We start from the raw sequence: 14503 nt of genomic DNA, 5'->3' as shown, positions 1-14503 counted from the left end.
GAACTCAGGACCTTTGGAAGATCAGGCAATGTTCTTAACCTCTGAGCCATCTCTCTAGCCCCTGATCCCTTTTTCCACAGCAAGATCTTGTTGGCATGGTTCTATGCCTGTACCACTATCCTGAATCAAGTCAGCCTGTGTTTTTACAAATATCATTCAATGATTTGTTTTTCCTTTGAATAAAGTTCACTGTGATTTTTCATCCTAACGATACTCCCTAATCAGATAGGTTCTATAAAGGAGATGGAGCACAATGTTACAAAGACAGAAATTTAGCACAATGATCGACAATACTTCAAAATATTATTTTTTATGTCTAGTAATTTAAATATTATCTCTTCTTCAAGAAAAATCCTGTAAGCAACAGGCAACCTGTGCTCTCAGGCTTGCCCAGTCCCTACCCAGACAAGTGTGGAGCAGTCTGGGATGTCACACGTCTGGGGTAGTAGCTGTGGTCTTCCTGGGTCCCAGACTGGTGGCTGCAGATGCTGCATCCTCAGGAGATAAGACAGACTCTACATGGAGGTAAATTGGCTTCCCTTTACATCCCCAAGGCTGTACTGCAACAGCTTCACATAGCAAACCCAAGATATCTCAAAAAACATCTGTCATCCTTAATAGTTCATCCCTTAGCACACTGTGCCACCCTGATCCTACAAAATCAAAGCACGCATGTGGACACACACGCTAGAAGGAAGGAAAATACCTTTTTCCTCCTGACCTTTTTGGCTCTTATCTGGGTCCACATAATAGATAGCAGATTAACAAGAAAAAGCTATAAACTGATTTATTTGAAAGACCCAGGAGACATACAGAAATGAAAACCGAAAGTTGAACCTGCTATATTCTTTTTCATTATATTTTATGTGGATAGATGTGTTTTGCCTGCATGAAAGTCAGCGCACCATGTGCATGTAATGCCAATGAACGCCAGGAGAGGACTTGAGCTACAGACATTGTGAGCGGCTGTGTGGTGTTGGAAATCAACCTCTGCTCCTTGGAAGAGCAGCCAGTGAGTACTCTTAACCATTTAACATCTCCTGTGCCCCAACTGGTTGGGTTTGTTTGTTTTATTCCGTTTGCTGGAGAATAGGATTATGGGATGGGATCACGATACGACAAATGGTGTAAATTAACAGTAGTAACCGGGGAAACTTGGCAAGGCTGGTCTGTCACATCTGGCACAGTTCCAAGAACATGGCCTGACCGGGGCAGTGTTGGGGGGAACTGCTCAGACCCAAAATAATCACTCAGAAACTATATTACTTGTAATACTTTTTGGCCAGTAGTTTAGGCGTACTGCTAGCTAACTCTTATATCTTTGGTTAAACCATTTCTATTCATCTGTGTATCGCCACATGGCTGTGGCTTACCAGCAAGGTTCCAGTGGGCTCTGGTGGAGGTGTCTGTCACTGGTGGCAGCTATATGGCTTCTCCCTGACTCTGCCTACTCTCTCTCTATATCTCTATCAGCCTGGCTATATTGTTAAGTCATTGGCTGAAAACAGCTCATTCATATATATGTATGTGTATACATATATATGTGTGTATGTATTTATTGCATACAATCTAACAAGAAGTAGTGTTATTCTACAGTTTAACAAAGGGGCAGGTGTAGGAAATCTCAGTAGGAGCAGGCTCTGGAGGGGAGCAGCCTCTTCAGGCCATGCATATCTGGGGGAAGAAAGCTATGCTGGTCATTTTCTGCACACGCTATTAACATTCACATTTGAGTGGAGAGGGAAGGCTTTACCATTCCCCATGGGTCTGAGGTTTTGGGATCCTTGACACATGGTGCCCATGTCAAAACATACACACTCATTCACTACTTCGCACACATGCAGGACTTCCTCTGCTCCCCACACAAATCCAGTCATGTTCTCTCTGGTGCCTACATCTCTGGAGAATGACACCCCTGCCACCTCTTTTTTTTTTTGGTTTTTCGAGACAGGGTTTCTCTGTAGCTTTGGAGCCTATCCTGGAGCTAGCTCTTGTAGACCAGGCTGGTCTCGAACTCACAGAGATCCGCCTGCCTCTGCCTCCCGAGTGCTGGGATTAAAGGCGTGCGCCACCGCCGCCCGGCCCCTGCCACCTCTTAAATGCTGCCTGTAACAGTTCAGGGCTTCCATGTCATGTTCGGTGACAACCCAGCACAGTTTTGTGCTGGAAGATTTGTTCCCCAGTGTGTGGCCTTATCTGGAGGGGAAGGAACCTTCAAGAGGCCAGGCCCAGAAGGGAGGCATGAAGTCAATGGGGGCATTCCCTCAAGGAGAAGTGGCCCCTAGTCCCGCTCTTTCCTGTTTCTTCCCTAAGGTGAGGGGGTTTGTTCCCCCACGCACTTCCCACCATGACCAGCTCAAAGCCGTGAGGTCCACTAGCTGGAACTGCAACCTGAGAAAGTGTGAGACAAAAATAAGCCTTCCTCTTTAAAGCTGATCGCCTCAGACAGGGGTAGTCTCGCGATCAGCTGCAGGCAAAGGCATCAAGGAGCCGTACCTCGGAACGCAAGCCCCGAGCCCCATCCGTGAAAAGATTGGATTTCTCCAGAGAGTTTGGAGTCTGCATTTGAAACTGAGCACATACACGTAATTATCGTCTGTCTTAGAACTGAAATTTAAATCATTATCCGCCACAGAAAAGAACACTGTTTTCACATGAGGCAAGTGTTACATGCATACATTTTTATCTTACACTTGTAAATCAAAATGCTACTTTTAGTTTCTCATACACGCTCCACAATTTACACAAAATGTCAGAAGCACTAAAATGCCACTGTATACATTTACACTTAAAATTAAATTCATAGTTGCACAGAACAAGGCCTGCATGGAGAGTGAAATTTTTAGGTAAAACTCTTGGGTCAGGGTCATGAGCTCTGTACAAACTTTGTATTTTTAGATCATTTATCAGACATTTAACCCAGTGTTGCCATGGCCTGTAACACATTCTCAGCAGCTCTTGTCACCACTGGATCAGCAGAAAGAAGTATCTCCGAGGCAAAGATTATAAAAGAAAAATCATAAGCATAGTATTGAACATAAGTTATGCGCACTGGGGTCCATCTTGTACTATAAAGGAGACAACTGTACACAGAGACACAGAAAGAGCCTCATTGTGGGGCTACACAGGGTTCTCAACAGGTGGAAACCATCTGTAATAAGGCCAAGCGCTTATGAACACTAAGGCGCCTTAAAAATTATAAACTTTGAGCATTTGTTGTTAGCGACAGGATAAGAGGGAAGCCCGGATACAGCTGCAACTTAAAGAGATCTTTTCAGAGACATCTACTGTGTAAAGTGGGATCCTTGCCTTCAAAAGTGAAAAGAATTTCACGATGGGTTAGTATGAAGCAGAGCTTGAGTTTATTAAGAGATTTAGCACAGAGTTGAGCACAGGCATTAGCAAAACAAGAGGCACACAGGAAAGGATAACACCCCCCAACACACACACACATCTCCCTCCCTTCCTCTCTGTAAATGGGGTGTAGGGTGTCTCCTGAAGTGTTCCAGATAGCATTGCAGCCATCAGGGTAAAGGCACAGCTCACGAGGGCTGCACAGGGCAGTCAGGCCACACTTTTTCTTAAACCACAAATAAAGTTCATAGTTTTGTTCATGAAGTTCATAGAACATTTCAGATTTATGGCTTCGAAAGGAATTAAGAGCGTACTTCAAGGTCATGTGCATGCAAGCTTTAAATATGGTTCGTTGCTATTTTAACATACTTGTTTGAAAATATCTCTGTGTAAAAGGAATGTTTGCCTCCATCAGCCACCTTCTCAGCAAACGCTGAGGACTGCTAGTCCTGAATTACTCTCAGCTGGTGAACCACTACAACCTAACTCATCCCATGTCTCCTTAATTTCCCATCTTTCTACCCTCACTTATTATTTCCATTTTTAAAACTTAATTTTTAAAATTGTATTTATTGAACTATACGTTTTTCACCACTTCCCTCCATTCTCTTTTCCTCCCCTTCTACCCTTTTCTATGGTCCCCATGCCCCAATTTACTCAGGAGATCTTATCTTTTTCTACTTCCCATGTAAATTAGATCCATGTAAGTCTCTCTTGGGGTCCTCATTGTTGTCTAGGTTCTCTGGGATTGTGAATTGTAGGCTGGTTTTCTTTGCTTTATGTCTAAAGCCACTTATGAGTGAGTACATATGATATAAGTCTCTCTGGGTCCGGGTTACCTCACTCAATATGATGTTTTCTAGCTCCATCCATTTGCTCACAAATTCAAGATGTCATTATTTTTTTCTGCTGTGTAGTACTCTATTATGTAAATGTACCACACCTTCTTTATCAATTCTTTGATCAAGGGGCATCTAGGTTGTTTTCAGGTTCGGGCTATGACAAACAAAGCTGCTATGAACATAATTGAGCATGCCATGTCCTTGTAGTACAACTGGGCATCCTTTGAGTATATACCCAAAAGTGGTATTGCTGGGTCTTGAGGAAGGTTGTTTCCTAATTTCCTGAGAAATCACCATACTGATATCCAAAGTGGCTGTACCAGCTTGCATTCCCACCAACAGTGCAGAAGTGTTGCCTTTACCCCACATCCTCTCCAGCATAAGTTGTCATCAGTGTTTTTGATCTTGGCCATTCTTACAGATGTTAGATGGAATCTCAGAGTTGTTTTGATCTGCATTTCTCTGACGGCTAATGATGTTGAGCATTTCCTTAAGTGTCTTTCAGCCATTTTAGATTCCTCTGTTAAGAGTTCTCTGTTTAGGTCTATACCCCATTTTTTTTATTGGATTATTTGTTCTTTTGATGACCAATTTCTTGAGTTCTTTGTATATTTTGGAGATCAGTCCTCTGTCCAATGTGGGGCTGGTGAAGATGTTTTCCCATTCTGTAGGCTGCCATTTTGTCTTGTTGACCATATCTTTTGCTTTACAGAGCTTCTCAGTTTCACGAGGTTCCATTTATTAATTGTTGCTTTCAGTGTCTGTGCTACTGGGGTCATATTTAGGAAGTGGTCTCCTGTGCCAATGCGTTCAAGTGTACTTCCCACTTTCCCTTCTGTGAGGTTCAGTGTGGTTGGTTTTATATTTAAGTCTTTGATCCATTTGGACTTGAGTTTTGTGCATGGTGATAGATATGTGTCTATTTTCATTCTTCTACATGTTGATAGCCAGTTGTGCCAGCACCATTTGTTGAATATGCTTTCTTTTTTCCATTTTATATTTTTTACTTCTTTGATAAAGATCAGGTGTTCATAGGTGTGTAGATTGATATATAGATCTTCGATTCAGTTCCATTGGTCCTGTTGTCTGTTTTTATGCCAGTATCAGGCTGTTTTCAGTACTGTATCTCTGTAGTAGAGTTTGAAGTAAGAGATTGTGGTGCCTCCAGAAGTTCTTTTATTGTACAGGATTGTTTTGGCTATCCTGGGATTTTTGCTTTTCCATATGAACTTGAGTACTGGTTTTTTCAAGGTCTGTGAAGAATTTTTCTGGGATTTTGATGGGCACTGCATTGAATCTGTAGATTGCTTTTGGTAAGATTGCCATTTTTACCGTTAATTCTACCTACCCAAGAGCATAAAAGATCTTTCCATTTGCTGGTGTCTTCTTCAATTTCTTTCTTCAAAGATTTAAAGTTCTTGTCATACAGGTCTTCCACTTGTTTTGTTAGAGTTACTCCAAGATATTTCATGTTATTTGTGACTATTGTGAAGGGTGATGTTTCTCTGATTTCTTTCTCAGTCCATTTATCATCTGTGTAAAGAAGAGCTACCGATTTTTTTTTTGAGTTAATCTTGTATCCTGCTACATTATTGAAGGTGTTTATGAGGTGTAGAGGTTCCTTGGTAGAATTTTTGGGGTCATTTATGTAAACTATCATATCATCAGCAAACAGTGAGAGTTTGACTTCTTTTCCAATTTGTATCCCCTTTGATTTCCTTTTGCTGTATTATTGCTCTAGCTAGGACCTCAAGAACTATATCGAATAGATATGGAGTGAGTGGACAATCTTGTCTTGTTCCTGACTTCAGTGGGATCGCTTTGAGTTTCTCTCCATTTCGTTTGATGTTGACTGTTGGCTTGCTATATATTGCCTTTATTATGTTTAGGTATGTTCCTTGTATCCCTGCTCTCTCCAAGACCTTTATCTTGAAGCAGGTGTTGTATTTTGTTGAAGGCTTTTTCAGCATCTAATGAGATGATCATGTGGTTTCTTCTTTTTTTTTTCAGTTTTCTTATATGGTGGAATACACTGACAGATTTTCATATGTTGAACCATGCCTGTATCTCTGGGATAAAGCCAACTTGATTATGGTGCATGATTTTTCTGATGTGTTCTTGGATTCGGTTTGCTGATATTTTACTGAGTATTTTTGTATCAATGTTTATGAGTGAGATTGGTCTGTAATTCTCTTTCTTAGTAATGTCTTTGTGTGATTTGGGTATCAGGGCAATTGTAACTTCATAAAAAGAGTTTGGCAGTGTTCCTTCTGTTTCTATTGTGTGGAACAATTTGAGGTGTATTGGCAGTAGTTCTTTGAAAATCTTGTAGAACTCTGTGCTGAAATCATCTGGCCCTGGGCTTTTTTCAGTTGGGAGAATTTTGATGTCTTTAGACTCTTTCTATGTCTTTAGCAGTTATAATTCTATTTAATTTGCTTATCTGGCCTTGATTTAATTTTGGTAAGTGATAGTTACCCAGAAAATTGCCCATCTCCTTTAAGTTTTCCAATTTTGTGGAGTACAGGTTTTCGAAATATGACCTAATGAGTCTCTGGATTTCCTCCCTGTCTGTTGATATGTCACCCACTTCATTCCTGATTTTGTTTTTTGTTAGTTTGGGTAAAGGTTTGTCTATTTTGTTGATTTTCTCCTTGTTTGTATTTTGTTCATTTCAGCTCTCAATTTGATTATTTCCTGCCGTCTAGTTCTGCTGGGTGAGTTTTCCTCTTTTTGTTCTGGACCTTTCAGGTGTTCTGTTAACACACTAGTGTGGGATTTTTACAGTTTCTTTATGTAGGCATTTAGTGCTATGAACTTTCCTCTTAACACAGCTTTAATTGTGTCCCATAAATTTGGGTATTTGTGTGGTCATTTTCACTAAATTTTAGAAAGTCTTTAGTTTCTTCCTTTATTTCTTCCTTGACTCATTGGTGATTTAGGGTGAGCTTTGTTTAATTTCCACGTGTTTGTGGGCTTTCTGAAGTTAGTGTTGCTGTTGAATTCTAATTTTAAGTCACGGTGATCCAATAAGATACAAGGGGTTATTCCAATTTTTTTTTAATCTGTTGAGTTTTGTTTTGTTACATAGCATGTGGTCAGTTTTTGAGAAGGTTCCATGAGGTGTTGAAAAGAAGGTATATTCTTTTGTGTTTGGATGGAATGTTCTATAGATGTCTATTAAGTACATTTGATTCATAATATCTGTTATCTCCTTTATGTTAATTTTCTGTCTGACAGACCTGTCCAGTGGTGAGAGTGGGGTGTTGAAGTCTCCCACTATTAGTGTGTGAGGTTTAATGTATGACTTAAGTTTAGTAGTGTTTCTTTTACATATGAGGGTGCCCTTGTATTTGGGGCATAGATGTTCAATATTGAGATTGCCTCTTGATGGATTTTTCCTGTGACTAATATGGCATGTCTTTCTTTGTCTCTTTTAATTGATTTTAGTTTGAAGTCTGTTTTGTTAGGTATTGGGAAAGCTACACCAGCTTGTTTCCTAGGTTCATTTGATTGAAATTTTTTTTCTCAACTCTTTATTCTGAGGCAATGTCTGTCTTTGAAGTTGAAGTGTGTTTCTTATATGCAGCAGTAGTATGGAGTCCGTTTTTGTATCTAATCTGTTAGCCTGTATCTTTTTCAGGTGAGTTGAGTCCATTCATATTAAAGGATATTAATGACCAGTTACTGCTAGTTCCTGTTATTTTAGTTTTCATTGTTGGTGATATTATTGTGTATGTTTTCCCCTTTGGGATTTGATGCTGTGAGATCATCTATTGTCTGTGTTTTTGTGGATGTAGCCAACTTCCTTGGCTTGGAGTTTTCCTTATAGTACTTTGTGTAGGTCTGGGTTTGTGACTAGGTATTGGTTAAATCTGGTTATATCATGGAATATCTTGTTTTGTCTGTCTGTGGTGATTGAAAATTTTGCTGGGTATAGTAGTCTGGGCTGGCATCCATGGTTTCTTACTGTCTTCACAATGATTGACCAGGACCTTCTGGCCTTCATTGTTTCCATTGAGAAGTCAGGTATAATTCTGATGGGTCTGTCTTTATATGTTACTTGGGCTTTTTCCTTTGCAGCTCTTAATATTCGTTCTTTATTCTGTATGTTTAGTGTTTTAATTATTATGTGGCGAGGGGTCTTTTATTTTGATCCAGTCTGTTTGGAGTTCTGTAAGCTTCTTGTATCTTCATATGCATATCTTTCTTTAGGTTTGGAAAGCTAAAACTTAACTTTTGATAATGTTCATGTTTAGTAACTGGTTCACACAATTCCTCAGTTGACTCTATTCCACCATCAGAGAGAATGTTATCGGCTGTGATTGGTGTTATAATTTTGTAACTCTGAACAGAATGATAAATATCGGAAGGTTGTCATATATTTTTTGAAGAATTAAGTTCTTCATATACAAGTCTGGCCTCTGTCCTTGCCCCTAGGGAGGATGTAGTATGTTCTGGCTCACAGGAGTCTCTTTGCTCATAGTTCAATGCTGGACCATCTAGCATGGATTAAGGCAGGGCTTGGATCACAGCGTATCAGTTCTGACCTCTAGGGAAACTAGATACAACAAATGTGCTGGAGACCCATGGATGAGAGCTCAAACCATGCTCTATGGTGTTAAGATCGTTTGGAGCTGATGGCAATGAGCTCCTGACCTCTTTTCTGTCCAAAAGCAGGACATCTATGTTCATTTTTAGTGATTGCTACTTCTAACAGATCAGAAATGAGCTGCTCCAAAGACTAAGGACTGTTATCGTCACAGCAGACCTTGCTAAACAATCCTTACTGGCCACATGGTTCCTTCCCTTCTTCCAGAACCTCACCCCTTTTCCCCAGAAGCAAAGAGCTTCTTCTTTTTCTCTACTTTAAAGTAGTATGTTAGCAGGGGCCAGAGAAGAGGCTCAGCAGTCAGGGGCCTGGGCTTCATTTCTTGCACCTACATGATGGATCACAACCAATTATAACCCCAGTTCCAGGGGACAAAACACCCTCTTCTGGACTCCATGAACACCAGGAACACATATGATGCACAGATATACATGCAGGTAAAACACCCACACCTATAAAATAAAATAATAAAAATAACTTTAAAAATAAAGTTGCATATAGGGCTCTAAATTTAACTACCTTTTCGTGCCATGATTCTTTGGAAGCCCCCACACAAATATGTGTAATTAAATCTGCTATCTCTTATTAGTCTTTCTTATGTTTAATTTGCAGAGTGCTAAGGCAATGAACCAAGGAGGGCAGAGGACAAAACTCTTTCTTCCCTCCAGATGTGAGCCCCAGTCTGGAATGTCAGCCACACACAGAGCACATGACAGGAAAACCTCAAGTGACCCTCCTGGTTGGGAATGATCCCTGCACATTGTCACAGGGAGAGTGGCAGGTACCCAAAGAGCGCAAGCCCTGGCTGTGTGGGGGAAGCACGGGGAACCTGTGTCCATAAAATCTCTTGAACATTGCCTAGTGTGCTTCTTCTATTGGCTGACCTTCATCTGTGTCTTTTCCTGTAATAATCCATGGCTGGGAGTATAATGTTTTCAATGAATTCTATGAGCACTTCTAGCAAAGAGCCAAATAGAGCATAATTCTAAAAACTTGAAATTATTGTCTTTAGCACTGTTTTTCTACTTCCAATATCTTTCAATACTACAAAAATGTATGTGTTTGTAATAGTACTTTTTAGTCCAAACCACCAGCCAACAAATAACATGTAGACTTCCTATTAATTATGAAAGCGTGGTCATTAACTTAGGCTTATCCTATTAGCTCTTTTTTTTGTTTTGTTTTGTTTTTGAGGGTTTTAGTTTGTTTGGTTGGTTTGGTTTTTCGAGACAGAGTTTCTTTGTGAAACAGTCATGGCTGTCCTGGAACTCACTCTATAGACCAGGCTGGCCTTGAACTCACAAAGATCCACTTGCCTCTGCCTCCTGAGTCCTGGGATTAAAGGCATACACCACCATTGCCTGGCTGTATTAATCTACGTTCTACCATGTGGCTCAGTTACCTCTACTCTTGTACAATATGTCCTACCTGTCCATTGTTTCCCTGGTGTCTCCTGCATACCTAGATTCTTCTTCCCTCTTAATTCTCTCTCTGCTAGGAAGTCCCACTTATGCCTCCTACCTAGCGATTGGCCATTCGGCTCTTTATTAAACCAACCACAGCAATATGTCTTCACACAGTGTACAAACATCCTGCAGTGTGTGTTCATTGTGTGTGTACGTGCATGTGTGTATGTGCACGTGTATTGGGGGCAATATGTTTGCATATGCGTGTAATGCTCACGGGAGGACTTCAGCAGTCACTCCTCAGGCACTGTGCAATTTATTACTTGAGACTGTTCTCATTGGCCTAGGAGTCACCAACTTGGCTAGTTAGGCTGGCCGTGGAGCCCCAGGTACCTGACTGCCTCTCCCATCCTTGGATTACAGATGTGTGTCACCAATCTAAAGGACCAAATTCCAGTGCTCATGCTCACAAGACAATCTCTTTATCAACTGTGTCATGTCCCAAGACCTAAACAAAGGGTTTTTCATGGGTACCGATCCGGTTCAGAACAAAGCCAGCAATGGATACCCCCAAACCTGCAACAGGTACCTCCAAACCTACAGTGTTCATCCCTCTTCTTTTTCACCACTGAGAGTCTCTAGGAAGAGTTTCAAAAATAAACAAAGCTTAAAAAGTAAATAAACACCCCTTCCCATCTAAAGAGGCTCTGTGGGGCTGCTGAGATGGGCGTCAAGAAGCCAAGGATGACTGAGTTCGTAGAGGAAGCGGCTCAGTTCCAAGGTTGTTACAAAAGAGAGATAGATGGTGAGAGCTGAGAGTCTGGTCCGGCTACATAAAATATTTATTGCACTCATCAATATTAAATACGGGTGCCCCACTCGGTACGGTCATTGTTTTAATGTATTAATTTAGTACCACCTCTTTACATCTTATTAAATTACAAAAATGATCCAGTTAAGGAACAATCCCCCTTCACAGAGGGTCCCAGGGCCCTCTCTGCCCCAACAGCACCTTTTAGCAGCTTCGAGACATCATTTGCGGAGCCTGCGTTAAATTAAAATGAGGGAGCCCTTATTTCAAAGTTCCTGAGTTTACTTCTGCGGCCATATAACTGAGCAAGAGAGCACTGCCAAACAGGCAAGGAAAGCTGACTGTATGGCAATGGGTTCCCTTCTTTTGAGATAAGATACCATGAAACTAAGGCTGGTCTCAGTGCCAATATGTAGCTAGGATGACCTTGAATGACTGATCCCTATGCCTCAACAGCCTAAATTCTGGAATTACAAGCATAAGCCTCCGTGCCTGATTAAACTTGGGGCTGTGTGCATGCGGGGTGAGCACTTTCCACACTAAGCCTTTTGCAGCTTTGCTTCACAACTCACCAGTCAGAATGGTCTGAGCTGTGAGCTCAAATCTCTCTTCCCCATCTGTGGACAGGAGTTTGTAGGAAGAGCAGGAGAGACGTTACTTACTAGGTGGATGATTAAGAGGAGAATTTTACCATATGGTGTCATTGACCAGACAACCTGGCGTCTGTGAATTGTCTTTGAAAGGCCTGGAGGCTTCTCCTGATAGGCAACCCCAGGAGTTACATACAGTTAATATGCCCAAGTCTTAGCCAGTTTTAATGGCAGGCATTCAGCCAACAGTGTGAGGCTTCTAAGCGCTGAGTCCATGAAAAGCATTATCATTCCAGATTGTGTACATCCACAAGGCCAGAAGGCCAGGCCTGCTTCAGGGGGAACCCTATGCACAATTTTCCAACTTAGTCTTGGGGCAGCCAGAATTAATGGGCTTGGGAAACAAAGGACCCTACACGGTTCCCACCATAACTCAGTGTCTGGCTTCCCACCCTGTTATTAAAGGAGATGGAGAGCCCATCACAGGAGTTTATCGCTGCTGAGAAATGAAGGTTATATCTGAAGATAAACCTCTCCCCTTGGGAAATAACTGTTGGCTATCTTTCCTCACTGGGCTGCTCGTCTCATTCCTTGGATGATTTTTCCACATGTGAATGAATTACAAGAGATAGAAGTAACCTTTCAAATCCACTGTAGCTTATAATAAATGAAAAATATCCTTCAGATTCATTTTTGAACATTTTCCTTTTATTATTTTTCTTTGCTTCTTTTTATGGTGGTCTTAAATGATTTTAATCTTTACCCATCTCGGATGAGAGCAGAATACTGTGTCTCTTTTAAGTCCTGCCTCATGGTTGCTTTCACATTCCTATTCTTTCCTTTCCTATTGTTCTGTGGTTTTGTTTCCTGGTTGTTTGTTTGAAGGAATCAGGAAGGGATTTGGCCAATTGAAAATTTTGTTTCGAAGAATGAGCATTGCACCTGCCTCTAAGAAACTGCAAATAACGCTGCTCACTGCTGATGCACTGTGCATATGGAAACACCTAGTTGTTATGTTTGTTCCTGCTTATGTTCTGCCTAAGATTCAGAGAACAGCCACAGAATGGCTGCGTCTAGAGCGGCGGTGATGTAAACCTACCCCGGAGTGGTGACGATGTAAACCCATACCGGAGTGGCGGCTATGAAAACCTACGCGAGAGTGGCGGTGACATAAACCCACACGGGGAGGTGATGTAAACCCATACTGGAGTGGCGGCAACGTAAACCCATGCCAGAAACTCCTTCTTCTTTGTGTCCCTGAAGCACCCAGCTCGCTCCAGAGGTACCACCACAACCCGATCCACACACCCTCCACAAATAGTAACTAAAGTTAGCACCTTAGAGAGTGCTTTCGTATCTGTGTACTGTCTGTGTCTGTCATCTACTTCGTGTTAAGCTTCAGATGTCATCAGTGCCATAAAGGCATTTCTATTAAAATTTTAAACAGAACTAAGACTCTAATCCGGTATTTTAAAGGCAATTTCCATAATAAGTTTTCTGCAATTAAGTTGCCATATTAGGATATTTCTACGAACATTATACCTAAAAAGTGAGAAAACGCCGTAAAAAAATACCATTAAGAACTATTTTTAAAGACATTTATGCACAAATAAATGCTCCTACAGCTGACTCCTTTTGTCTTCCCCAACAATTAAAAATGTGCTCTTAAGGGTAAAGACGGAATGTATTTTGTCTCTGTTCCCATACTGCAGGAAATGTTTGATCCGCCAAGTCTCACACCTGCGCAGGAGCTAATTGCTCTCTTCTGTTTCCAATGTTTTCTGGGCAAGCTGTACAGAGAGCAAGGCCCCCTGGCCGGATCGCTGCCAGACTGCGCTTCCAGCACTCCGATCTATAAGAGAAGCTGGAGCACGCTAGTGGGTGGGGGTGGGGGGAGACCACAAGAATCGAGCAAAGCCAGGAGCTCTGAGGACAGCCTGGCACGCAGCTAGGTGCCCAGGAAGGCAAGCTTTGGTGGAAGATTAGGATCCTCATGGTAACACAGTTTCCTTCTTCTTCTGACTATCTGTCTCCGTGCCTCCTCCCTGGCTCCCTCCCTGGCTCCCTCCCTCCCTTCCTCTCTCCCCGTTTTTGTAAAATGAAGACCCTGCTACCACGCAGCCCTGAGGTGTCTGTCTCCCAATCCCAGGCGGTTTAGTTATTTCGGATGACAGCGTGGCTCCCCACCTACCTTAGCTCCCAGTGCCAGGGAGCATGTTCCTCGTCCATGAGTCATTAGGCTTCCCTGCGCCCGCCCCCCAACCCCAATTTGAAGCCAAAATCAATGTATTATCTCCCCCTCAAAAAGTGTGTTGTATGTGTGTGGGGGGGTACTTTTTCCTCTCCAACATATTAGCGTTTGCCTTCATGACTTAATTTCAAATGATCAATTCGGAGGCATGTTTTCCTATGCCCTCAGCTGTAAAACTAGCATATTTTATATCGCAATGGCAACACCCTAGGCTATTTTTTTTCAATTTACTCCATTTTTTTCAATCTAGTTAAATTTTTAAAAATTCTACTAAAGCTGTGTATGGTAAAAATAAGGTAGCACAAAAAAAGGAAAGAATCGTTACCCAATGTCAGCATTTTCCTAGGAATTTCAAGAAAAACTTGGAGTTAAAAAAAATACTTATTTATTTATTTTTTTGTTTGGTTGGTTTTGGTTTTTTGGGTCTTTTTCGAGACAGGGTTTCTCTGTAGCTTTGGAGCCTGTCCTGGCACTAGTTCTTGTAGACCAGGCTGGCCTCGAACTCAGAGATCTGCCTGTTTCTGCCTCCTGAGTGCTAGGATTAAAGGTGTGCACCACCACCTGGTGAAAACTTATTTATTTTATATGTTTACTTGAATGTACGTTTATGCACCTTGTACATGCAATGGCTATAGAG

The 14503-nt window shown here is 41.6% G+C and overlaps 1 long non-coding RNA gene across 1 annotated transcript; it reads left to right on the top strand.

The window, feature by feature from the left end:
- The first annotated feature begins 364 nt into the window (after positions 1 to 364).
- LOC119806331 lies at positions 365 to 9536 on the top strand. Its single transcript, XR_005284195.1, has 3 exons — positions 365 to 525; positions 875 to 1012; positions 9421 to 9536. It is a non-coding gene; the product is annotated as an uncharacterized LOC119806331 (long non-coding RNA).
- The last annotated feature ends 4967 nt before the right edge of the window (positions 9537 to 14503 follow it).

The sequence above is a fragment of the Arvicola amphibius genome, chromosome 2, assembly GCF_903992535.2.
Source record: "Arvicola amphibius chromosome 2, mArvAmp1.2, whole genome shotgun sequence".
In the NCBI taxonomy this organism is placed as follows: Eukaryota; Metazoa; Chordata; class Mammalia; order Rodentia; family Cricetidae; genus Arvicola; species Arvicola amphibius.
This window is presented reverse-complemented; position numbering and strand designations above follow the sequence as displayed.